Source organism: Gossypium hirsutum, chromosome A13 (genome assembly GCF_007990345.1).
Source record: "Gossypium hirsutum isolate 1008001.06 chromosome A13, Gossypium_hirsutum_v2.1, whole genome shotgun sequence".
Taxonomy (NCBI): domain Eukaryota; kingdom Viridiplantae; phylum Streptophyta; class Magnoliopsida; order Malvales; family Malvaceae; genus Gossypium; species Gossypium hirsutum.
Genome location: NC_053436.1, coordinates 83984555 through 84009939, shown reverse-complemented (window position 1 = coordinate 84009939; position 25385 = coordinate 83984555). Strand labels below are relative to the sequence as shown.

The 25385-nt window shown below is 33.3% G+C and overlaps 2 non-coding genes across 2 annotated transcripts; both read left to right on the top strand.

The window, feature by feature from the left end:
* Positions 1-1099: 1099 nt before the first annotated feature.
* On the top strand, positions 1100-1206 carry LOC121213234 (small nucleolar RNA R71). Its single transcript, XR_005908613.1, has one exon. It is a non-coding gene; the product is annotated as a small nucleolar RNA R71 (small nucleolar RNA).
* Positions 1207-15282: 14076 nt separating this feature from the next.
* On the top strand, positions 15283-15389 carry LOC121213094 (small nucleolar RNA R71). The gene has a single exon (XR_005908462.1). It is a non-coding gene; the product is annotated as a small nucleolar RNA R71 (small nucleolar RNA).
* Positions 15390-25385: the final 9996 nt, after the last annotated feature.

Below are 25385 nucleotides of genomic sequence, written 5' to 3'. Positions count from 1 at the left end.
TATCGATGTGTAACTACTTCAAAACATCCAAAAATTTCTTGAATTGCACCTCCTATTTCTGCTTGTGTTGCTGCAATATTTGCACATATAGAGGTGATGGAACTTTCGGTTGACTCGGATAACTCTTTTGAGTAGGTAAATCTGCATCCAAAGAAAATGTTAAAGTATTTGAATTCACTAAGTAAGGATTTACCTTGTCAGTCTTTACAGATTCTGACTCTTTTGGTGTAGGAATTTCAATAGCTGGTTGATTCTTCTCAACGGGCTTATCTTCGACATCAATTAATCGGGGTTCCAAAATTTTACCACTTCGCAATGCCACTACCTTGATATGTTCTTTACCCAAATTTTTTGGATTTTCAGTATTGCTCGGTAGGGTTCCTTGCAGACTATTACGAAGCTCTGTAGCTAACTGACCTATTTGGTTTTCCAAATTTTTCAATGTTCCTGCTTGGTTTTGGATCAAAGCGTCATTCTTTGCCATCTACACTTTCAACAAGTTCTCCACTCTGTTTGATGCCTCAGCTTGAGGTGTTCTTGGAGCTTTCTGATTAAACCCTTGAGATTGGTTAGGTCTATGCTGCAATAAGTTGTTGTTCAATCCATTTCCTTGGTTTCTCCAAGAAAAGTTAGCATGACTACTCCAAAAAGGATTGTAAAAGTTGGACTAGGGTCCTTGTCCACTCCTATTTTGATGTTATTTCCCCACATAGTAAACTAACTCGGGATTTGATGGACAATTCTCAAAAGAATGGCCTTCCCCACAGTACACACAGGAAACTACTTCAAACGGACTTGGTGGCTGAGCTGCGAAATTATTAGCACTATTAGCGGTAAACTATTTTAACATAGAGAAAATAGACGATACTTGAGCTGATAATGAACTGCGGGTGTCAACTTCATGAACTCGGGCTACACATCTTCCTAAAATTGTTCGATTTGTTGGCCATTGATAGTTATTACTCGCGATCCTTTCGAGATCTTACAAGCCTCATTATAAGACATAGACAAAATTGTACCATTCGCAGAAGCATCTAGCATAAATCTTGTATGTGCATTGAGACCATTATAGAATGTCTCCAACTGGATACAATGAGGAATCCCATGATGAAGACACTTACGAAGTAACTCCTTGAATCACTCTCAAGCCTCAAACAAAGACTCATCAACCAATTGTTGGAAAGTTGTGATTCCATTCCTCAACTTAGTGTTTTTGCTAGGCGGGAAATACTTAACCAAAAATCTCTCTACTACTTCTTGCCATGTAGATATGGAAATTGGTGGCAATGAATTGAGCCATGCTCGTGCTCGATCTCGCAACGAGTATGAAAAAACCTTCAACGTTAGTGCGTCTTTAGTCACACCAGCTATCTTGAATGAATCACTCACCTCCATGAACAATCGAATGTGGAGATGTGGATCTTCCGTGGGTATACCACTGAATTGGCCCACCGTTTGGAGCATTTGAAACATCACTGGTTTCAATTCAAATTGGGTTGCCTCATCCTGGATTTAACTCACTGAAAAGTAGCACAACATATTATTTGATGCATCGATCCTTATCATTGGCAATGAGAATGGTATTTCGCACATGATCGCCTTCATTACCTTGGTCTCGATTCTATTTTCCAAGGTCTATCTTGACTTGTCTTTGAGCTGTTCATTCACGTTTTATTTGTTTGAAAGTTCACTCAGTTTTAGGGTCTACAGGGAGTAAATCGATAATCCGATCTATACTTATAAATACCTGAGAAGAAAATCATAAAATTTAAAAAGAATAAGTTAGTAATGTTAGAAATAAACCAAATTGGAAGGAAATAATTTCACAAAAAAAAAAAACAATGGCAACAACTAACAATCCCTAGCAACGGCACCAAAAACTTGTAATGCATAGGTTTGTACAAGTGTACACAGTCGTTATCAAGTAATAAGTAAGTATCGAGTTATCATCTCCACAAGGATTGTATTTGTGTTAAATCACTTAATTGTAAAATTAGATTAACAACTTGGTAAATAAAAACACAATATGGTTGAGAAGTGATGATTAAAATATATTAAACTAAATGCAATGATCCCTAGCACAGATTATCCTAATGCAAACTATATGAATGGAATAGATTTTACCAAAATTAAAAACAATTTACAACAATTATAACATAAATAAACTACGACAATTACTTTAATTAAACTCAATTTATTATCGATATGCTTAATAACATTCGGAAAAATATTCCATGGCAACTCGATCTTTCCTGAGTTTGGAAACCACATTAGGTCCTTTCGAAATCCTTTACTTAGTAAATACACATTTTATTGATCCTTATTTACTAAGGGTTTTCTAGCATTCGTGTGAGGTAACAAGGACGTGTTAGGTTTGAAACAGTTTAATCACACAAATCTAAAAACTATGCAGATAACAGAGCTTGGTTAGAGTTGTTATATAGCCTGCAATTTAATCGGGTTAGGATCTAAATTGAGCATGCACATTTCAATTATGTGTCCACTAGTCGTCGTCTGGTTAGGATCGCTCAGCTAATTCAGATGCATTTCAATCACGTATGAATGAAATACAGACTTGATTTTAATTGAAAACATGATCGATTAAGGTACAAACATTATAAGCATGAATCAAATAAATATTATTTAATCAAACCAATCATCCTAGCTTAAATAAAATTAAGCTAACATTGTTGTAAACAAGAAAAAATAACACATAGCAAAAAAATTTAGATTAAGTTAAAGAAAAGAAAGATTAAACCCAAATCAAAGTGGTTGTCACCCAAGACTTTGAATGACGAGGCTTCTTCACTTCTTCACTTTGCTCCTTTGCTGATGGCCCTCCAAGGTGGCCGACCAAGGGCTTTTTAAGAGGATTTAATTGTCAAAATCTCTATGAAGAGATGATGCTAGGCGTGGGAAATGGAAAATGATAAGAGAATTGAGAGAGAAGAGAGAATGATGAGGGATGAGGGATGATGAATGAGAGAATGAAGGGGTCTTATTTATAGGTGAACAGAGGTGGGTAGTTTGCTAAAAATAGCGGAGTTTAGTCTCTTCAAACTTCTTCCATGAGTGGTCGACCACAATTAGTGGAATTTGAGCTGATTTTTGCTTGATTTTTAAGCAATTTAAATGCCGTAATAACTTAGGACTGAGACTCGGTCAAATGTAAATCTTCGGACAAATCTCTAATTTCTTCAACAATGCAAGGACCTTGTGTAATTAAACCAAAAAGTGGTTTAAGTGGACATCCATGTGTAGCCAATTTTTGGTTGACTTCGTCTTCAATTTGAACGGTTTTTGTAATGCAACAAAGCTATTAAACCTGTCCAAAATAAATCAATAAGTTAAAGGACCAAAGAATAAAATTTAACCAATTTAAATAATTAATTACAACCCAAATTATTAATGAAATATTTAAAATGATTTATTAAATATAATTTTATATTTTATTATTTAATGTATTCATGCATGGCCCATTTTATGTTTTAAAAAATGTAATATGTTCAAATCAATATAAAACAAACCATTTTATGCATGGAAACTATATAACAAAGCATAAAATCACATTTTAATAATTTTTGTCCTAATTTCATATTTTCACATATTTCATTAATTTAGTATACACTTACTTAGTTTTAACAATGAATTTAAGTAAAAAGGTGATAAATTACATAGGAAAAATCCTATATATTTTTTCAATTTACAGTTACCTAATGTGATTTCAGCAATATCAGCACAAAAATATGTCAGAAAGGGTTATAATGCTTATCTCGCATATGTGTTGGATACTAAAGTATCTAAGTCAAAGATTCAGTCAGTGCCGGTTGTATGTGAATTTCTTGATGTTTTCCCAAAAGAATTACCTAGTTTACCACCGAATAGAGAAGTGGAATTCTCTATAGATCTTTTAGCGAGAACAACACCGATATCTATAACACCTTACAGAATGGTTCCTACTGAATTAAAAGAGCTGAAGGTACAGCTGCAAGAACTGATTGATAGAGGTTTTGCTCGACCTAGTTTCTCACCTTGGGGTGCGCCGGTTTTGTTTGTAAGAAGAAAGATGGATCGTTTAGGCTGTGCATTGATTACAGACAACTCAAACAAGTAACAATAAAGAACAAGTATTCATTGCCTCGTATTGATGACTTATTAAAATGTGCCACTGTATTTTCAAAGATTAATCTTCGTTCTGGTTACTATCAACTACGAGTAAAAGATTTAGATGTGCCAAAGACAGCTTTTAGAACCAGGTATGGACACTATGAGTTTTTTTATGATGCCATTCGGTTTGACAAATGCACCTGCAGTGTTTATGGATCTGATGAATAGAATTTTCAGCCCATATTTAGACAGGTTTGTGGTGGTATTTATAGATGATATTTTGGTTTACTCCCAAGATGAAAATGAACATGCGGAGCATTTGAGAATAGTTTTACAAACTTTACGAGAGAAACAATTGTAAGCTAAATTCAGTAAATGTGAATTGCTAGGAGAAGTTAGTTTTCTTGGGCATATAATATTTGCTGAAGGTGTTAGGGTAGACTCGAATAAAATTTCAGCCATTGTAAATTGGAAGCCACCAAAGAATGTGACTAAAGTCTGAAGTTTTCTTGGACTAGTTGGTTATTGTCGGAGGTTTGTAAAAAGTTTTTCAATGATAGCTTCTTCGATGACCCATCTATTGAAAAAAGATGTGAAATTTGAGTGGTTTGATAAATGCCAGTAGAATTTTGACAGATTAAAAGCTTCATTGACAGAAGCTCCGCTGTTAGTTCAGCCAGAATAGGGTAAAGAATTTATAGTGTACAGTGATGTGTCATTAAATGGTTTAGGTTGTGTTTTGATGCAAGAAGGTAAAGCAGTAGCCTATGCTTCAAGACAGCTAAAACCACATGAATGAAACTTCCCAACAGATGATCTTGAATTGGCAGCCATAGTGTTTGCATTGAAAATTTGGTGACATTACCTATTTGGTGAAAAATGTCACATATTCATGGATCATAAAAGTTTGAAGTACTTGATAACTCAGAAAGATTTGAATTTGAGACAGCGCAGGTGGCTTTAGTTGTTAAAATATTATGATCTGGTTATTGATTATCATTCGGGAAAAACTAATGTGGTTGCTGATGCTCTGAGCAGAAAATCCCTATTTTCCTTGTGAGCAATTGTAACGCTCGGGTTTGTGCAAGTGTACATAGTCGTTATCAAGTAATAAGTAAGTATCGAGTTATTGTCTCCATAGGGATTGTATTTGTGCTAAGTCACTTGATTTGTAAAATTATATTAACAATTTTATAAATAAAAACAATATAATTGAGAAGTGATGAAAAATTAAGTATATGAAACTAAATGTAATGATCCCTAATGCAATTTATCTTAAGTATGCAAACTATATGAAAGAAATAGATTTTAGTAGAATTAACATAATAAGCAACAATTATAACATAAATAAACTAGGACAATTACTTTAATTAAACTCAAATTATTATCAACATGCTTATCAATATTCTGAAAAACATTCCATGGCAACTTGATCTTTCATGAGTTTGGAAACCACATTAGGTCCTTTCGGAATCCTTTACTTAGTAAATACGCATTTTACTAATCCTTATTTACTAAGGGTTTCTTAGTATTCATGTGAGGTAATAGGAAAGTGTTAGGCTTGAAACAGTTTAATCACATAAATCTAAAAAATATGCAGATAACAGAGCCTGGTTAGGTTTGTTATGTAACCTACAATTTAATCGGGTTAAGATTTAAATTGAGCATGCACATTTCAATTATGTGTCTATTAGCCGTCGTCTGGTTAGGATATCTCAGCTAATTTAGGTGCATTTCAATCACATATGAATGAAATACAAACTTAATTTTAATTGAAAACATAATTGGTTGAGGCACAGACATTATAAGCATGAATCAGAATAAATATTATTCAATCAAAATAATCATCCTAGCTTAAATAAAATTAAGCTATCATAGTTGTAAACAAGAAAAGTAAACACATAGCAAACATTCTTGAATTAAGTTAAAGAAAAGAAAGATTAAACCCAAATCAAAGTGGCTATCACCTAAAACTCTAACTGACGAGGGCTCCTTTGATCCTTCACGTCGCTTATTGACCAAGGGCTCTTTAAGAGGCTAATTTGCTAAAAATCTTTATGCAAAGATGATGATAGGCGTGAGGGCTAAGAAATTTGAGAGAGGAGAGAATGATGAATGATTGAGGGATGAGGGATGATTAGAAAAGTGAGAAATGGGGTCTTATTTATAGGTGAGGCAAGGGAGCTAGTTTGTTAAAAATAAGAGTGTCCATCTTTTGCAAATTCATCCAAGGGTGGCCAGCCATGATTTCTGGAAATGTGGCTGACTTTTTTCTTGATTTAAGTGCCAAAACATCATCAGGATCAAGACTCGGTCAATTGTAAATCTCCTGGTAAATCTTCGATTTCTTCAACTCTTCAAAGACCTTGTGTAATTAAACCAAAATTTGATTTATGAACATCCACATACATACGAATTTTGGGATGACTTGGTCCTCCATTTGGATGGTTTTGTAATCAACATAAAGCTCTTAGATCTGTCCAGCAATAATAGATAATTTAGAGGACCAAAGAATGTAATTTAACCACTTTAATTAATCAATTTACTTTATTAATTAAAACCTAATTTATTAATGAAACATATTAAAATAAATTATTAAATATAACTTTATATTTTATTATTTAATTTAATCATGCATGACCCACTTTATAGCTTGAAAATATAATATGCTCAAATTAATATAAAAGAAGTCATTTTTTGCATGAAAACTATATAATAAAGCATAAAATCACATTTTAATAATTTCTATGTCCCAATTTCATATTTTCATATATTTCATTAATTTATTAAGCAATTACTTGGTTTTAACAACAAATTTAAGTAAAAATGTGACGAATTATATAGGAAAAATCCAATATATTTTTTAGTTTACACACCCGCAAACTTAAATCATTGCTCGTCCCGAGTAATGTTCATGCATAGCACAATGTCTGGCTAAAGTAAAATTGCTAAAAGTGTAAGCAGCATAAATCCTTACCCCATAATCATGTATTTATAAATTCATGCTCATAGATCTTCTTTATTAACAAGGAATTCATACGCAAACATTTTGAAAATTTTATACTAAGTTTCAAGATATGCCAGCATGAACCGTACTATGTAAATATGTCACACCCATAGATAACATTCTTCATTCAACATAATTTCCTATCACTCAAGCAAACAATCACAAGGCTTATTTATGATCTTCATATGTTAAACGTAGAACTCCCTCTCCACTAATGTAGGCGACATAATCATCAAATCAATAGGTCTTTTATAAGGTTGTAATGGGGCTCGGTTAAAGGTAGTGGTTTTAAGAGATGCGATGTTTCGATTTCAAAATCTTAGCCTTTAATTTTGTCTTGGATTTTTTGAAATACAACCTTTTTCTTTAAGTGAACCTTTGGAATACCCCTAAACTTATTTTGAACTCATGCTCATACATTTTCCTTTGTGGAAACTAAGCAAACTTTTCTTCACTCTCTTTTATTTTTTTTATCATGAACACATACATCTTTATGAAAATTTCCTCAAATGTTGATTCGCAAGACAACTTTAGTTAAGATAGGTGCACAAATTTAGGATAACTTTTAAAAATATGGTAATTGGCTTATAATGTAGGTTCATTGCAAACAAAACAGGCCTTTAAGCTCAAAATTATAGTTTCAAGGGTCTAATATCATAAGATGGGCTTGAAAAGGCTCAAACGGTCCAAAGAAATAATGCCTATATCATTTTAGATTTTTATGTCCCCAATGATTTCACCTCAAGAAAGTTTCTAAGTCAATTCTAAAGATATAAACCTTCATGCATGTTTAATCTCAAAAGAACCTAAGTTTTCATGGAAAACATTACCTATGACTAAGATTATACAATCATTCCGTTCTTCATGATAACATACAATCACTCAGATAAAATCATCATTCATACTCGCATACAAGCAATCTCATTAACAAAGAATTTCTATAAACATTCATTTATTAAAACATACTCATTAAAGAAATCATTGAAAAATACTTGAAAATTTTAAATATTTTGAGCAATTTATTTGCCTTACCCCCATTTAGAAAGAAGCAATGTTCTCATTGCAAGAATAAAGTAATGAATGAAAACTAAACACCAGGTAGGGTTAAAAAGAAAGAGAGGTGAGTCATTAAGACTGCTTAAATGCCAAGCCTTTACTCATAATCCAATCCTAGACATGTTCATTCCCATTACCACATCACTTAGCCTTTTTCTTTTTAAAGAAGAATTTATTCATGCTTGCTATGTTTTATTTTGTAGAAATTAAATCCTAGTTACTAAGGAAACAAATTCATAAAGACCTAAAATAAATAAAGAAAAAGAAAAAAATCCCCCCTTTTATTTTTCTGACTCATTCCCCTTGTCTTCTTTAACTCCGTCTCTGCTTGTATAATTAGTATCTTCCGTCCATGTCTTAAAGATAGCATCTGGGAACTCAAGAACAAAAGCCTTAGAGATATTCTTAAAAGTATTTCAAACCAAATCATCTCTAATTTTTGCATATTTCCAGTAAGTTTGTTGTTGATTGTGCATGAACTTGCACATATCCATCAACATTGACAACTTTGATTTCCTTGAAGTACTTGTAGAAGTTGGCATGGGAGTTGTATATTCAGGTTCAACACTTAGCTTGACTGGTTCTTCTTCTGGCTCAACCCTTGGTTCAAGGTTTTTAGATCTTTCAACTAGTTTATGATTGTTTGGTTCCTTATCAGATTCTTCTTCTTCAGTGGCTGTAACTTATTCAGCTTCAATTTCATTTGTTGACTCCCCAGTATCTGGCTCAGTTGGTTCTTCTTGCTCACTTTGATTCAGCTCATGCACCTTCTCTACTAACCTTTCAAGATCATGACTTGTAATGCACCCTTGGAGATATTGCCCCTTCAAATTCACTTGTGTTTTAACATGGGCCCTTAAGAAAAGTGAAGTGATTAATGATGGGAAATAAGCACTACCTATCTTCTTTTTAGCACAGTCGTAAATCTCCTTGAGAATAATTTTCCCAACATTAATGGAATTTTCTTTCAAGATTGCATATAACAAGAGCATTCGTTCCATTGAGATGGTGGAACTATGTGAGATAGGAATAAAACTGTAAGAACAAAATAAAACCATACCTTTGCTACTGGTTTTAGGTATTCCCTTCAGCAAGAATGGCTTCTATACTTTCTTATAATCCATTGGGATCCCAAATTTATCACAACATCAAGTACTTGTTGAAGAAAATCCCAATTTATGTTGTTCACCATAGGGTAGTACTCATCTTCTTCAACATCAGGTAAGTTAAACAAATCATTGATGGACATAGAAGTAAGAGGTACCTTTTTATTTCGATCGATAACCTCAGTAGCATCTTGTATGGTCAAACTTGCATAGAACTTCCAAACTAGTTCATCATCGAAAGGTGAACGAGCATCACAAAATCATTCCCACTTGAGAGCATTGATTGTCTTTCTAATTGGCATAGAGACAACCATCAAATCATTACACTTCAAGTTAAAACCTTTTTCCGGCATCATAGGTTGATGCTTGAAAATTAAATCAAATCTCTCTTTCACTTTTTCATCGATCACAATCGGGTTTTCAGGAGTAGTCTTCGACGATCTAGTTCTTTTGCGACACATGGTATTTTCCCAAAAATTCGACAAAGTTCTACTTACAGGGAAAGACGAGAAATTGACAAGTGGGTAGGATCTACTTCGGTGAACCTTGCGATGGCAAAGGCTACATGCGGTAGACACGTTGATGTTCCAATAATCTCTTTACGGTGGTTATAGGAGATTTCGGCAAAAAGGAAGGAGAACTAGGGTTTCTTTCGAGACTTGAGGTTGACGGTACAAGAGAAAAGTTTAAGGATTTTTAGGGTTTAAGCAAATAGCTTTGAGGGATATGAAAAATAGTAGAATAAAGTGGGGTTTGTATAGGGAAAAATTAGGGCAACATGTAGTAAAAACTTAGCTATATTAGGGTTACTTGGGCGGCAAGCAATGGAAGTGACGGCAATAGGTGTGGAGTTTTCCCTTTTTTGCTGTGTTGGGCCTCAAATTCAGACTGTATCTTACTAAAAAAACTGATTAGTACTTAGGGCCAAATTTCACCCCCTTTATTAACATAAAAATTTAAAATTTAAACAAAACAAATGAAACTAAAAAAATTTAAATCTTAATTAGAAAATTTCTTCTTAATAAATTACATTAAATTAATCCCCAGGAAAGGTTGGAGGGGTCAAAGTGGTCCCGCTTAAGTTCCAATCTCCTTAGACAAGATTAATTAAATGTACTGAATTAAGAAAATAAATCCTAATTATTTATTTATTTACAAAATAAGTTTACGAAAAATCAAGGGTCTGTTAATTTGAACGAGGATTCAACTCGCTCAACGTCACCATTCCAATAATATTTGAGACATTGACCATTGACTTTAAACGTACCTCCGTAATTGTCGTATAATTCAACAGCTCCATAAGGATAAACTCAATAGATGGTATAAGGTCCTTTCCATCGGGATTTCAGCTTCCTAGGAAATAACTTCAGCCTTGAATTAAACAACAAAACCTTCTGACCTTCTTAAAACTCACGAGGTCGTATATGATTATCATACCATGTTTTTTATCTTTCTTTATACATTTCAACATTTTGATAGGAAAACAATCTCAGTTCTTCCAACTCATCCAATTGTAACATCCTTCTTTCATCAGCTTGCTTAAGATCAAAATTCAACTTCTTCAAAGCCCAGTGAGCTCTATTCTCCAATTCTAATGGAAAATGACATGCCTTCCCAAAAACCAACTGATAAGAAGTCACTCCTAACTGTGTCTTAAATGTTGTTCGGTAGGCCCAAAATGCATCATCGAGCCTTTGAGACTAATCTTTTTTGTTGGGGCGTACCAACTTTTCAAGGATAACTTTGATTTCACGGTTCACTCTTTCAACTTGCCCATTGGACTGAGGGTGATAAGAAATAGCAATCTTGTGCTTCACATCATATTTGTCAAGCAACCACTTAAGCCACTTGTTCACAAAATGAGAACCTTTATCACTAATAATAGCTCTTGGTGTACCAAATTGTGTAAACACATACTTATGTAGGAATTGCATGACTACCTTAGCATCATTTGTAGGGTACGCTTCAGCTTCAACCCACTTGGATACATATTCCATAGCAACTAATATGTATTTCTTCCCATACGAAGAACAAAACGGGCCTAAAATGTCAATGCCCCATACGTCGAATAATTCAATCTCCAAAATATTTGTTAACTGCATTTCATTCCTTCTTGATATGTTTCCGCTCCTTTGGCATCTATCACAGTTTTTCACATAGACATAAGCATCTTTAAATAGTGTAGGCTAAAAGAAACCTGCTTGCAAAACCTTAGCTACAGTAGTGCACCACCAAAGTGTCCCCCACTTGGAGATGAATGGAAATGATATAAGATCTCAACAATCTCACTTTCAACTACACACTTTCGAATTATATTATTTGCACACTATTTAAAGAAGAACGGATCTTCCCAGAAATAATACTAACTTTCATGAAGGAATTTCTTCCTTTGTTGGTATGTCATTTCTTAAGGAATTATTCCACATGCAAGATAATTGGCAAAATCAGCAAACCAAGGTGTTTCATGAATTTGACTCACCTCAAATAAGTGTTCATCTGGGAAATTCTCGTTGATAGGCTCATGTGATTGAGTTACCTTATCTTGCCCCAACCTCGACAGATGATCAGCTACTTGATTTTCAACACCTTTTCTATCTTGGATCTCAAGGTCAAATTCTTTCAGTAAAAGTACCCAACGAATTAGCCTCAGTTTTGCATTTTTCTTCGTGAGCAAGTATTTAATGCCCGCATGGTCAGTAAATACTGTAACTTTGGTACCTATAAGATATGAGTAGAATTTGTCAAAAGCAAAGACTATAACAAATAGTTCCTTTTCAGTTACCATATAAATGAGTTGGGCTCCTGTCAAGGTTTTACTTGTCTAGTAAATGGGGTGGAACACTTTATTTTTTCTTTGACCCATCACAGCTCCAGCAACATAAGTACTTGTATCGCACATCAACTCAAAAAGTGTTCTCCAATCGGGTGTAATGATTATTGGGGCTGAGATTAACCGTTTTTTTAGCTCTTCAAAAGCTTCTAAACATGTTTTGTTAAAATCAAACACAGCATCTTTCTCTAACAACAAACACAACGGTTTAGAAATTTTTGAAAAATCTTTAATAAACCTTCAGTAAAAATTGGCATGGCCTAAGAAACTTCTGAGTCCTTTCACATTCATTGGGGCCGGTAATCTTTCAATTACGTCTACCTTTGCTTTGTTGACTTCAATTCCTTTTTTTGAAATTCTATGCCCTAAGAAAATCCCTTCCTTAACCATAAAATGGCATTTCTCCCTGTTAAGGACAAGATTTGTCTCTTCGCATCTCTTCAGTACCTTAGCCAAATTACTCAAACAAATATCATAAGTGTTACCAAAAACAAAAATATCATCCATGAAAACCTTAGCAAAACTTTCAACCATATTAGTGAATATTGCCATCATGTATCGTTGAAAGGTTGCAGGTGCATTGCATAAACCAAAAGGCATTCGCCTAAAAGCAAACGTACCGTACGGACAAGTAAAGTTTGTTTTATGTTGGTCTTCCAGGGCAACAACTATTTGGTTATATCCCAAATAACCATCTAAAAAACAATAGAATTCATTACCCACCATTCAATCTAACATCTGATCCATAAAAGGCAACAAAAAATGGTCCTTCCGAATGGCTTTATTTAGCTTTTTGTAGTCAACACAAATTCTCCAACCAGTAACAGTTCTTGTTGGGATCAATTCATTACACTCATTCTCAAAAATTGTAATTCCACCCTTCTTCGGCACACACTGCACCAGACTTACCCATGAACTATCTAAAATAGGATACATGATTCATGCATCTAACCATTTGATCACTTCCTTTCTCACAACTTCCTTCATAATTGGATTGAGTCTCCTTTGCCCATCAATTCGAGCTTTTTCACCTTCCTCTAGAATAATTTTGTGCATGCAAAATATAGAGTTTATACCTTGAATACCAGTTATAGTCCAATCAATTGCTACCTTAAATTTCTTTAGAACAATAATTAGTTGCTCCTCTTGATCTTCTGTCAGTTCTGCTGAAATAATCACAGGCAAAGTGGAACAGTCACCTAAATAAACATATTTCCAATGGGAAGGAAGTACCTTTAGTTCGAGTGTAGGTGGTTCTTCGATTGACAATTTAGGTTGTACAAATTCTCTAACTTCTAACTCCAACGGCTCAAACTGTATGGATTGAATAAAATTCCTCGGATTGGCTTCCACCAAAACCATGTTTTCTTCACTTTCTTCATCCTCCAAAGGGTCAAACCCTAAGGCTTTCTCTAGTGGATCTTCTTCAAAATTACTTTCCATAGAAATCAAGGTTTCTAACTCTTCCATAACTGAACACTCTTCTGTCGGATCAGGAAATTTCATCACTTTAAGAATGTTAAAAGTTACCTGATCATCTTGAACTCGCATGGTAAGTTCGCCTTTTTGCACATCAATTAACGTTCTTCCCATGGCTAGGAAATGTCTCCCAAGGATAATTGGCACTTTCTTATCTACTTCAAAATATAGAATAATGAAATCAGTAGGAAAAATAAATTTATCGACTCCTACCAAAACATCCTCGATCTTTCCTTCGAGATATGCTAAAGATCGATCAGCTAGTGGAGCGTTACAGTTTTAGGTCTTACTTCTCCTATCCCTAGCATTTTGAAAATAAACTTAGGTATCAAGTTGATACTTGCTCCTAAGTCACACAAAGCTTTACCACAGTAAGATTCACCAATGTTACAGGGTATCGTAAAGCTTCATGGATCCTTCAATTTCGGTGGCAGCTTATTCTGGAGGAGCGCACTACCCTCCTTTGTCAGGGCGACAGTCTCATACTCACTCAACCGTTTATTCTTGGATAGTACATCCTTCATAAACTTCATGTAATTTAGAATTTGTTCTAAAGCCTCCACCAACGGAATATTGATGTGTAACTGCTTCAGAACATCCCAAAACTTCTTGAATTGCACCTTTATTTCTGCTTGTTTTGCTGCAATCTTTGTGGATATGGACGTGATGGAACTTTCAGTTGACCCATACAACTCTTCTGAATAGGTAAATCTGTATCCAAAGAAGATGTTAAAGTATCTGAATTCACTAAGTTAGGATTTACCTTGTCAGTCTTTGTAGATTCTGATTCCTTTTGTGTAGGAATTTCAACAACTGGTTGGTTCTTCTCAATAGGCTTATGTTCGAACTCAATCAATCGGGGTTCTAGAATTTTACCACTTTGCAATGTCACTGCCTTGATATGTTCTTTACCCAAGTTTCTTGGATTCTCAGTATCATTCGGCAAGGTTCCTTGCTGTCTATTACGAAGCTCCGTAGCTAACTAGCCCATTTGGTTTTCCAAATTTTTTAGTGTTGCTGCTTGGCTCTGGATCAAAGCGTCATTCTTTTCCATGTAGGCTTTCGACAATTTCTCCAAACTATTTGATGATTCAGCTTGGGCTAGTTTTGGAGCTTGCTGATTAAACCCTTGAGATTGGTTAGGTCTATGCTGCATAAAGTTGTTGTTTGGTCCATTTCCTTAGTTACTCCAAGAAAAGTTAGGGTGATTACGCCATGAAGGATTATAGAAGTTGGACTGTGGTCCTTGTCCACTCCTATTTTGGTGTTGGTTTCCCACATAGTATACTGATTCGAGATTCAATGGGCAGTTCTAGAAAGAATGACCTTTCCCACAGTACACACAGGAAACTACTTCAAATGGACTTGGTGGCTGAGCTACAAAATTATTAGCACTATTAGCGGTAAACTGCTTTAACATAGAGGAAATAGATGACACCTGAGCTGATAACGAAGTGAGAGCATCAACTTCATGAACTCTGGCTACACGAGCATTTGACAAACTCACACCTTCACAACTTTATGAAGCTATTCGATTTGTTGGCCATTGATAGTTATTGCTTACGATCCTCTTGATGACCTCATAAGCCTCATTATAAGACTTAGACAAAATTGCACCATTCGCATAAGCATCTACCATCAATCTTATATGTGCATTGAAACCATTATACAATTTCTCCAACTGGATACAATGAGGAATCCCATGATGAGGACACTTACGAAGTAACTCCTTGAATCGCTCCCAAGCCTCATATAAAGACTGGTCATCCAATTGTTCGAAAGTTGTCATCTCGTTCCTCAACTTAGCATTCTTCCTAGGCGAGAAATACTTATCCAAAAATCTCTCTGCTAATTTTTGCCATGTAGATATGGAACTTGCTGGCAATGAATTGACCCATGCTCGTGCTCGATCTTACAATAGGTATGGAAACAACTTTAACCTCAGTCCATCTTCAGTCATACTGACTATCTTGAATGAATCACTCACCTCCATAAATAATCGAATGTGGAGATGTGGATCTTCTGTGGGAATAACACTAAATTGGCCTACCGTTTGTAGCATTTGAAACATCACTGGTTTCAGTTTGAATTGGGTTTCCTCAATATCTGGCCTTCTAATTCCTGGATTTAACTCATTGAAATGTGGCACAACATACTGACTGATGCATCAATCCCTATCATCAGCAATGAGGATGGGATTTCATACATGTTCGGCTTCATTACCATAGTTTTGATTATAATTTCCAAGGTCCATCTTGTTCTGTCTCTGAGCTATTCGTTCACGTCTTCTTTGTCTAAAAGTCTGCTCAATTTCAGGGTCTACTAGGAGTAAATCGATAATCCGATCTATGCTCATAAACACCTGAAAAGAAAATCACAAAATTAAAAAGAATAAGTTAGTAATGTTAGAAATAACCAAATTCAAAATAAATAATTCCACAAAAAATGACTATGGCAACAGTTGACAATCCCCGGAAACGGTGCCAAAAACATGTAACGCTCGAGTTTGTACAAGTGTACACAGTAATTCTCAAGTAATAAGTAAGTATCGAGTTATCGTCTCCACAGGGATTGTATTTGTGCTAAGTCATTTAATTTGCAAAATTATATTAAAAATTTGATAAATAAAACAATATTATTTAGAAATGATGAAAAATTAAGTATATGAAACTAAATGCAATGATCCATAATGCAATTTATCCTAAAGATGCAAACTATATGAACGAAATAGATTTTAGTAGAATTAACACAATAAGCAACAATTATAACATAAATAAGGTAGGACAATTACTTTAATTAAACTCAAATTATTATCAACTTGATTATCAATATTCAAAAAAACATTCCATGGCAACTCGATCTTTCATGAGTTTGGAAACCACATTAGGTCCTTTCAAAATATTTTACTTAGTAAATACGCATTTTACTGATCCTTATTTAATAACGGTTTCTTAGTATTCGTGTGAAGTGACAGGGACGTGTTAGGTTTGAAACAGTTTAATCACACAATTCTAAAAACTATGCAGATAACAGAGCCTAGTTAGGTTTGTTATGTAACCTACAATTTAATCGGGTTAGGATCTAAATTAAGCATGCACATTTCAATTATGTGTCCATTAGTCATCATCTGGTTAGGATCTCTCAGCTAATTCAGGTGCATTTCAATCACGTATGAACGAAATATAGACTTGATTTTAATTGAAAACATGATCGATTGAGGCACAAACATTATAAGCATGAATCAAATAAATATTATTAAATCAAAATAATCATCTTAGATTAAATAAAATTAAGTTATCATTGTTATAAACAAGAACAGTAAACACATAGCAAACATTCTTGAATTAAGTTAAAGAAAAGAAAGTTTAAACCCAAATCGAAATGGCTGTCACCCAAGACTCTGACTGACGAGGTCTCCTTCGTTCCTTTGCTTTGCTCCTTTGCTGATGGCTCTTCGAGGTGGCCGACCAAGTGCTCTTTAAAAGGCTAATTTTCTAAAAAACTTTATGCAAAGATGATGATAGGCGTGAGGGCTAAGAGAGGAGAGAATGATGAATGAGTAAGGGATGATTGAGGGATGAGGGATGATTAGAAAAGTGAGAAATGGGGTCTTATTTTTAGGTGAGGCAAGGGAGCTAGTTTGCTAAAAATAGGAGTGTCAATCTTTTGCAAATTAATCCAAGGGTGGCCAGCCATGATTTGTGGAAATGTGGCTGATTTTTGCCTGATTTAAGTGCCACAACATAATCAGGATCAAGACTTAGTCAATTGCAAATCTCCTGGTAAATCCCTGATTTCTTCAAATCTTCAAGGACCTTGTGTAATTAAACCAAAATTTGATTTATGAACATCCACATGCAGCAAAATTTTGGGTTGACTTCGTCCTCCATTTGGATGGTTTTATAATCAACATAAAGCTCTCAAACCTATCCAGCAATAGTAGATAATTTAGAGGACCAAAGAATGTAATTTAACCACTTTAATTAATCAATTTACTTAATTAATTAAAAACCAATTTATTAATGAAACATATTGTAAGACCCCTTACCCGTATCCAAGGCCGGAACAAAGTACGAGGCATTACCAGACTTAACAATACACATAGACGAAAACCGGGCCATAAAATTTCATTTAATTCAAAACTTTTCGAACACATGCATAACAAACAAAGCTAACTATATCATCACATCAAAACTTAGGACATGGCACGATTAATTAAACTTATAAACCATAATGGATAAGGACCACATCTCATGATTTTATACGATAACTCAATGCAGACTGATACGTATGGTCAAAATCATGATAAAAATACATATTACAAACCAGCTTCTTATACATGCCACTCACTTGATATTTCTAATATTTGAATTAAATTTCCCAAAAATGATAGTTTGATAGTGTGATTTTGCCTCCGACGATCTCCAACCCCGAGCCGACCTGCCAATACTAAAGAAATGGAGAGGATGGGTAAGCTTTACGCTTAGTAAGTTCATATGAAAATAATAAGCAATTACTACCATGCTTTTCAAGATAAAACACTATAATTGTACAATTACACATATTCAGGACAGGCTGTTTTCTGGAGTCCTAGTGTTAAAAAAAATCATATCTCAAGTTACAAAACTCAAAATCCAATTCTGTAAATTTTCTATGAAACTAGACTCTTATTTCTACTTACAAATTTTTTCTAGAATTTTTGGTTGGGCCATTTAGTACAGTTTATTAGTTAAAGTCTCCACTGTTTCAGGGTATGACTACTCTGACCCCTGTGCACTACGAACCGAATTTCTCCCTGTACAGAATTCCAACGACCATGCCGTTTGTTTCCCTTAAAATTAGATTCAATAAGGAATCCATGCATGTAAGGTATGAATCTCAATAATGTTTGTACAATTTATGGTTAATTTATAAAGTCAGAATAGGGGATCTTGAATTCATTCAGACCCTGTTTCACAAGAATTCAAATATCACACAATATAGAACTCTTTTGCTTCCCCTGTTTCTTTCATGTGAAAATAGACTCATTAATATTTATTTCCATAATTTTTTTTTAATTCAACTTACACAATTTTTGGTGAATTTTCAAAGTCATGCACTGCTGCTGTCGAATACTGTTTTACTACTAAAGTTCACTTTTACACAATTTCACTTAATCCATTCCATTTTACCGAGGTTCGCTCAAATATTGAGCATATTACTCATAAATTAAAATAAACATATACTTGCACTTGTTCATCACATAATCACTTTCACATGTATTTTCATTTAATCGATTTCCCGTTAAACTCATCGGAATAATAACAGATACACAATTGCCTGCACATTTTCCCATTTCCACACTTGTAACCGAAGCTATCTGGTACGCATAGTAGCCTGCACTTAGTACTACACATGCGACCAACAGTCTGGTACACGTAGTAGCCTGCACTTAGTACTACACATGTGACCTCACCATCTAATACACGTAGTAGCCTGCACTTAGTACTACACACATGATCACAGTTTTCGGGTACGCATAGTAGCCTGCACTTAGTAATACACATGCGACCAATTATCCGGTACATGTAGTAGCCTGCACTTAGTACTACACACGTGACCTCACAATAGTTCATTTGTATCGTTTCTATTCCGAAGGTTCAACAAGAAATTCCTCACTTTTCAACATTTTACTAAATTGTCCGTAATCAATTTAAATTCATAACTTACATCAAATAACCATTTGATAGGCAGCCACATTTCATATGATATCAAAATATAATAACATAAAAAGAATCGATATATTATTTATGTACGAACTTACTCGAAGTGTCGATCTCACTATCCATAGAACTAATTGTCCATTCATAATATAATAAGACACAACTCAAATATCAAATCAGCTTTTAAGAATTTACATAACATATATCACATATTTCATATATCACTTGTCATGTATCATCATTTTCTTGCATTTCATGTAACATTCTTTCATGTCATATTTCCACATCATAAACACCATTCCATCAACTTTTCCAATATATTAAATCTTAAAATATATGCAATAATAGTGAGAAATATAATTCAAACATAACATTGCATTATTATTATCATACGAACTTACCTCGATCTAGAAACAACAATTTACCATTTTAGTCCATAACCTTGTATTTTCCCGATTTAAGCCCGAATCTCAATTTCCTTCATCCATAATATCACATTTAGCCTGATAATTAGTCACACTATTCATACGGGTCCCAAAATCATATTTTTAAAATTTTCATTTTGACCCCTAAACTTTTGCATATTTGCACTTTTGCCCCAAGGTTCGGAAATTAAACTTTATCCTATTTTCTTATGTTTTATGACATGCCGATCATTTTTCCCTTCTATGGAAACATCAAATTCTCACTCTAACATGTACTTATGACTATTAGGTATTTTTACCGATTAAGCCCTTTTGCTCGTTTTCACTTGAAACCGAGTAGCACAAGTTGTCTAACATAATTTAAAACCTCATATTCTATCATAAAACACCAAAATACACAAATTTCACCTATGGGTATTTTTCCAAATATGAACCCTAGGTTGAATTATTGCTAGCATAAGCTAAACCAAGTTATCGGGACTCTAAAAACGTAAAAATAATTAAAAACGAGGCTAGAACGGACTTACAATCGAGCTTGGAAGCTTGGAAACCCTAGCCATGGAGTCTCCCTTGGTATACACGTCCATGGTGAAGAAGATGAGCAAATTTGGCTTTTAATTTTGTATTTTAATTCATTTTACCCTTAAATGACCAAAATACCCTTACTACTAAACTTTCCAAAAAATTCCATTCATGTCCAATATTTGTCCATAAACTTTGAAATTGGTAAAATTCCTATTTAAGACCTCCTAATTAATATTTCAAAGCAATTTCATACTAGAAACTTCTAGAATGCAAGTTTTGCAACTTATTCAATTTAGTCCCTAACTTCAAATTAAGCACTTTATGCAGAGAATTTCTTCACGAAATTTTCACACAATCATGCAATCATATCATAGACCTCAAAATAATCATAAAATAATTATTTCTATCTCAGATTTGTGGTCACAAAACCACTATTCCGATTAGGCCCTAATTCGGGATATTACACATATTAAAATAAATTATTAAATATAACTTTATATTTTATTATTTAATTTAATCATGCATGACCCACTTTATAGCTTGAAAATATAATATGCTCAAATTAATATAAAAGAAGCCATTTTCTACATGAAAACTATATAATAAAGTATAAAATCACATTTTAATAATTTATATGTCCCGATTTCATATTTTCATATATTTCATTAATTTATTAAGCAATTACTTGGTTTTAACAACAAATTTAAGTAAAAAGGTGACGAATTACATAGGAAAAATCTTATGTATTTTTCAGTTTACAGTAGTGAATACTCGATTGTCATTATCTGATAATGGTTCAATCATAGCTGTAACACTCCTAACCTGAATTCGTTGCCGGAATGGAGTTACGAGGCATTACCGTTCATAGGACAAATCAGAATAGACTTTCATTACAAAGTAAACCATCTAATAAGTTGATTTTAAAAAAAAACAACAAATTTGCATGTTTCAGTCATACCATTATTTTAATTATTCAAATTATTACTAATACAATTTTAAAAAATAATCATAGAAAGTAAATGCTTAGCTTATAACCCAATATAATTCATTTCAAACTCAAATCATATATGCAAACTTAACTTTAAAAGTATATGAATGGTTTACATGTGAATTAATCTATCAACTTAAAATTTATACGCACCAACTTTAATTAATAAAATCATACATCATTTTGCTTCATATAGATAACATATATCACAATGTACACTTCATTTATCAAATATTACCAAATCCTTATAACACATATTACTTAACCTTAATTATAACACAAGCATACAAGTGGCATATTGTGACCTATTTTAATCACATTTGCCAAACCACAAAGTAGTATATAACTAAGTCTAAATAGCATATCCAACTTGTCTCTACTTAGCAAATTCATTATAATAATTATGACTTATGCACATATGTATATATGATTATACATTACTATGGCCACTAATTTAAATAACTAGTACCCATTCAAACATATATACATATCATAATCAGTTCACTTCAATACAAAGCCAAATTTAGTAAACTATTTTCAAATATAAACATATCATATATTACCTGAACCAAAATAAATGTTATTTACATTAAAATTTAGACAATTACTCTTAGGTACCAAATTACATACATTTCTATCTATGTATGCACTATATCCGAATCATGCAACCACAAATGTCATATCAAGCTTAAAACATACTTGTAAATATACCATGACCAATTCAATCTAATCATATCCAAAGTCGTCAACCACATTCAATTTATGAAACAGATATCAGAAATACCTTCCATCCTTGACACATAACATTAAATCCAAATAAACTTAAACGATAACAACCAATCATGAATTATATATATCACTAATATTGACCATGAAAGAACTCCATATATACCTCATGTACATATCTTGATTTTTACCTAACTAATATATGAAATACCTTAACTCATTTAAGGACCATTATATCCGACCTTCGTTCACACGAAAATATATATGGCGAAACCACCAAAATCACAACCGAACACAACCATCATCAAAACAAAGCATTAAATCCGAGCATAATAAATTATTAAGCCATTTTCGCATGGCTCATGGTTACATTAACCAAAGTCAAACATTTCAAAAGTAAAATCTAGCCTATACATGCCATATATTCTAAAGTTCACTTCAAAGATACAGAAGACAGTTGATAGTGTGATAAGGTTCTCTAACGGTTCCCGAGCCCATAACTTGAATCCAAAATCTATAGAACAAAAACAAACACACACACACACAGAGTAAGCTTTTATAGCTCAGTAAGTCATAAGCAAATAAACTATTTAAGGACATAATCTATACAATTAAACTATACCAAATTATACTATCATAATCAAATTAAACTTCAATCTTATGATTTAACATTTATCTTATAGTTTCACACATAACTTATTTATGACCGTATACATATATATATATTATTAAAGCATCTTTCGGTTTCAAAGCTTAATCATTAAGTGACCATGTACATGTATACACATATACATATACTCATGAATCAAAATATAGCTTCTTATGCATAAGCATAGCAATGACTGAATGAACACTTACATATAGAAAGATACATTAGCAAACTATCATTCAATGGCTAAGCCAAAACATCTTTATCATACCAAATACACATACACTTAAATGCATATAATCGTAAGTCAAAGAATAACAATCATATATATATTTTTATCAATGACCGAATATACCACCAATTGTATATATTCACAAATCATTTCAATAATATTCATATTATTTATTCACACGGCTGAATACACTTTTCACATTCACATATATTCTTACTTTACTTCAAGCATGTTTTGCAACAAATATAAAGTAACTTAGTCACTTTATTTCAAATAGGTATAAACCAATTCATACTTGATCATTTTAGCTCATTTTTTCACATTCAATCACAACTTATCGATCCCCGATGAACCATTCAGAATTGGATAGGACACTCGAATAATCACACATATATCGTACAATGCCAACATCCCAGACGTGGTCTTACATGTAATCACATATCGATGCCACTGTCCTAGATAGGGTCTTACTCACACACATATATCGGAGTCACATATCGATGCCATGGTCTTACTCTCACATCACATATTGGAATCCTATATCATGACATATGTATCCTAGCTATTCCTAATGTTCATATGGGGCTTTTAGACGTCGTAACTCAGTCGAAACGAATTCAGAAATATAGTAGCCAAGCTTATTCACATTCAAATATTGCATATATAAATTTACATATTTCAATTCAGCATATATAATTCACATTTATTGAAAATTAAGTACATCTATTTGCTTATAAACTTACCTCGGACGATAAAAAATGGAACGGGACGACTAGTCAACAACTTTCATTTTCCCTCCAAATCTGATTTCTTTGATTCTTGATCTAAACATATTTAAATTAAAATCATTCAAACATATTTCCATTCGATTTAGTCTAAAAACACATAAATGGGCAAATTACCATTTTACCCCTAACATTTACACATTTTACAATTTAGTCCCTATTGCACAAAACACAAAATATGTAAAATTTCAACACACCCATGTTAGGCTGAATCTTTCCCATGTTCATACAAGTCCATTATTTCATTTATTTCACATTTTAGTCCCTCAAATTATTATTTTTGCAATTCAGTTCTAATTACTCAAAATCATCAAAAACTCCAATACAAAATATGTTACCCAAAACGTATCTTTCATATTTCATCATCAAATAACAAAAATCACAAGCTTTCAATAATGGCATAACTCAAAATATTCACCAAAACAAAAATTTCAAGCATGGGTTTACTAGTACTCGAAGCAACGATCTCAAAAACGTAAAAAATTATCTAAAACAGAGTAAAAACGAACCTTGAATCAAGCTCCAAAAGTGCCGAACCCTAAGCTTTCTCTATTTCTTTCTCTTTTCTTTTTGTTTCGGCCAAGAGAAAATTAATGAACATGACTTTATTTTATTTTATAATATAACTTATAATATCATTTTACTTAATTACAAATTTAACATTTGTTTAAACATTATATTATCATTTATTTTATGTCCATTGCCGTCCATTTCCATCCACAAAATAAATGGCATAATTGCAACATAAACATTTCCTTTTATAAAGACACATTCATTTTGGCCATTTTATAATTAACCATGAAATTTTCATTCTACGCAATTAAGTCCTTTTATTTAATTGGACACTCAAACGATAAAATTAAATTACAAAAATTTCACAGGTATAAATTCACACAAAATAAACACAGAAAATAATTTTTAAATATTTTTCCGATTCAGATTCGTGGTCCTAAAACCACTGTTCCGACAAGGGTCTAAATCGGGCTATTACAATAGTTGAGTTAAAAGCTAGACTAATATTTTTATGGCAGATCTCTGAAGCTTAGAAAAATGATAGTAAGTTGCAAGTAAAACGGATACAATGTGAATCGACTCCTGACTCAGAATTTTAGATCGGGACTGATGGTTGTTATTCAGAGGTAGAGTATGTGTATCGAAAGGTTCAGAACTAGTACAGAAGATTTTGAATGAAGCTTATAATAGCAACATGTCTATACATCTTGGTAGTGATAAAATGTAAAATGATCTAAAAAAGATGTTCTAGTGGTAAGGAATGAAACGAGATATTTCTGAGTTTGTATCTAAATGTTTGATATGTCAGAAAGTAAAACCTGAACATCAGTTGCCTTCTGGACTATTATAGTCGAATGGAAATGGGAAAGAATTACTATGGACTTTGTATCCGATTTACCCCTGACTCCAGAGAAGAAAGATGCCATTTGGGTAATTGTTGATCGGTTGACAAAGTCTGCACACTTTGTTCCGGTACGTATGGATTTTTCCTTGGATAGATTGGCTGAATTATATGCCTATGATATTTTTAGATTGCATGGAGTGCCTGTCTCCATTATTTCAAATAGAGACCCTCGATTTACATCTTGATTCTAGAGCAAATTGCAAGAAGCTTTACGTACTCAGTTACACTTTAGCACTGCATTTCACCCACAGAAAGATGGTCAATCTGAACGTGTAATACAAATATTGGAGGATATGCTTCGGTGTTGTATACTTGAGTTTGAAGGTAACTGGGAAAAGTATTTGCCTTTAG